This window comes from Tamandua tetradactyla, chromosome 16 (genome assembly GCF_023851605.1).
Source record: "Tamandua tetradactyla isolate mTamTet1 chromosome 16, mTamTet1.pri, whole genome shotgun sequence".
Classification (NCBI taxonomy): Eukaryota; Metazoa; Chordata; class Mammalia; order Pilosa; family Myrmecophagidae; genus Tamandua; species Tamandua tetradactyla.
In genome coordinates this window covers 45,795,628-45,798,691 of record NC_135342.1, presented here as the reverse complement: position 1 = coordinate 45,798,691, position 3,064 = coordinate 45,795,628, and the positions used below count along the sequence as shown (strand labels likewise).

The 3,064-nt window shown below is 35.5% G+C and overlaps 1 pseudogene; it reads right to left on the bottom strand.

Annotated features, from left to right (window-relative positions):
• Nucleotides 1-685: 685 nt before the first annotated feature.
• LOC143660296 (phosphorylated adapter RNA export protein pseudogene) lies at nucleotides 686-1,802 on the bottom strand (annotated as a pseudogene).
• Nucleotides 1,803-3,064: the final 1,262 nt, after the last annotated feature.

Here is a 3,064-nt window from a genome sequence, read left to right as displayed (position 1 = left end):
AACTTTATTTACTCCTGGCAAAACAAATAAGTGGAAAGAACTATCATTATAAACTTATTTTAATTCTAGTGTCTTTTCCTTAAAATTGCCTGAGTACCTAGAACACAATAAAACCAAATTTGAATGCATTTGCAATAGCTTAATTTATATTAGGATACAATATATTATATATTATATTATATTGTATTGTATTATATTACATTATATTATATTACATTACATTACATTATATTATATTATATTATATTATATTATATTATATTATATTATATTATATCATATTATATTATTTTCTACTAGGATATTTAATGGGATGTCTTGAAGTCAAAGCATAATTCATTGCAAAGATAAATCAGAAAAAGGATGAACTTTTGAATGGCATATTATGACTCCAAGAAAACTGATTATCAGCTAGCAATATTCACAATAATTAGCTCATGTAACAGACTGAGAAATTAAATTCTCTGCTATACACTTTAAAGTATTTTATCAGACATGAGGAATTTTTAAATGTTTCTATTAATCGCATTCATCTCTCCACATATGTTCATTTTTATTTAAAATAACAGTGCTCATTTCTCTAAATTTTCATGTTTATCAGGACAAAGTAAAACAAATCTCAATAGAAATGATTTATCACAATATTATTTTAGAAAGCCTTCTTCCTCAAATTGTCCAAACTGAATTAAAAGATGCCCAAATCATGAGACTGATCAACCTCAATGGATTTCTTTGCATCCAACTTGGTTTTTCCTTGTCTTTCTTGGGATTAATCAAGAGGGTGATTTTGTGTCATTTGCAAAAGTTCCTCATGATGTGGCATGATCTTCTTGAAAATTTAAACTCCTTAATAGTTTGTTTCATCTTTTTCCAATGTAGAAAATGTCCTTAATTTGTTCCTCACTGATACTGGGAGTGTTTTTCAGGAGATTCAGAAGAACCCCACCTGGTGTTCTTCTACTACCATTCGTAATAGAAAGGCCACCATTTTGCTCAACTTCAGCGGTTTCCATCAGAAGCACAATTGCCTTTTTGTCCCCAATTACCCTTACTACTAGAGTTATCAGATCTTCCTTTGCTTCCTGTAACATGAAAGAAACTTCATCAGCCATTTTTTCTTGAGAATCTTCCTCTGTGATCTTACACTGGCCTTTACATTTCATTTCCAGTCTTTCCCCTAGTGTGTCTTTGAGGAGTCATTTCTGTTTGACGTGACCTTGTCCATTTTCCTCTTCCTTTGATCCCAGCTTTCTGACACCATGCATATATTCATTTAGTTCCTTGTCTAATTCTTTTGAAAGGTCTTGAGATTCCTTCTTAAGTTTCTTCGCAAACAAATAATTGTAGGGTTCTGATTGTCTGCTTTTATCAATAGTGCCATCCATTTCCCAAATTCCCAATTCAGTGGCCACTGCACCTTGATTCTACTACTGTAACACAGCACCCTTTATGTTCTTAATCTTCCCTTCAGCAACAAATTGTTACTGGCTGCTCTGGCCAAATTGAAAAGGTTCTGGCTCGGGAAGAGGGTTAAAACATTTCTGCAGCTAACCTTTCCCAAGAGAGCTAAAATCATCTGAATCAGAAAAATTCTCTTCACTTGAATCTACACTTTTAACAGCCTGATAATGTGATACTGGCACACCGGCAGCTGCCGCAGTAATCTGGAAAGGCCTCATCGCTATGTCTGCAGCTAGTTCTTTCCAAAGTACTTGCAGCAGGCTGTTACTGGGTGCCATTATCATGTCAGAATCTGAGTCAGAAAGTTGCCCACTTTCCATGGTGCTGGCATCCTTTGCCATCTTCCTGTGGTGGCTGTTGGGAGGTTTTTGATGATTGATTCAATCTCTTTACTAGTTATGGATTTGTTGAGATTCTCCATTTCTTCTTGAGTCAGTGTACATAGTTTATGTGTTTCTTGGAACTTGCCAGTTTCATCTAGGTTATCTATTTTGTTGGCACACAGTTTTTCACAGTATCCCCTTTGTTCTAGTATGCTAGCTGTCAGAATGCAATATACCAGAAACAGAATGACTTTTAAAAAGGAGAATTCATTAAGTTGCAAGTTTACAGTTCTAAGGCCATGAAAATATCCCAATTAAAACAAGTCTATAAAAATATTCAAATTAAGGCACCAACAAGAAGTTACCTTCACTCAAGAAAGGGCAATGAGATTAAGGGTTTCTCTCCCAACTGGAAAGGCACATGGCAAACATGGTGACCTCTGCTAGCTTTCTCTCCAGGTTTCTTGTTTCATGAAGCTTCCTCGAGGGTGTATTTCTTCATCCCCAAAGGTCTTTAGGGTTGCATGGGCTCACATGAGTCTTGTGGCTCTCTGGAAGCTCTCTCCAAAATGCTTCTTCTTTTAAAGGAGTCCAGCAAACTAATCAAGACCCACCTGGAATGGGTGGAGTCACATCTCCATCTAATCAAAAAGTTAATGCCTACAATTGGCTGCATCACATCTCTGTGAAGATAATCTAATCAAAAGATTCCAACCTACATTATTGACTAAGGATTAAAGGAAACCACTCCCACAAGATTGGATTAGGATCAAAACATGGATTTTCTAGGGTACATAGTCCTTTCAAACCAGCACACCCTTATAGTTCTTTTTATTTCAGCAGGATCAGTAGTAATGTCCACCTTTTCATTTCTGATTTCAGTCCTAGGCGTCCTCTTATTTTTTTCTCCAGCAATCTAGCTAAAGTTTGTCAATTTTAGTGATCTTTCCCTTAAGGAACCAACCTTTGGTTTTGTTGATTCTCTTAATTATTTTTATTCTCTAGTTCATGTATCTCCACTATAATTGTTATTTCCTTCCTTTCATTCAATTAGGGTTTATTTTTCTCTTGTTTGTTTTTTGTTTTTAATTCTTCAGTTTTGGGGTTAGGTCTCTGATTTGAAGTCCTTCTTTTTTTTGGTGGGGGGAGGTGCATGGTCCAGGAATCGAACCTGGATCTCCTGCATGAAAGGCACTTTCTTTTTTATTAATAAGCATTTAGAGCTATAAATTCACCTCTCACCACTACCTTTGCTCCATCCCATAAATTTTGGTACATTG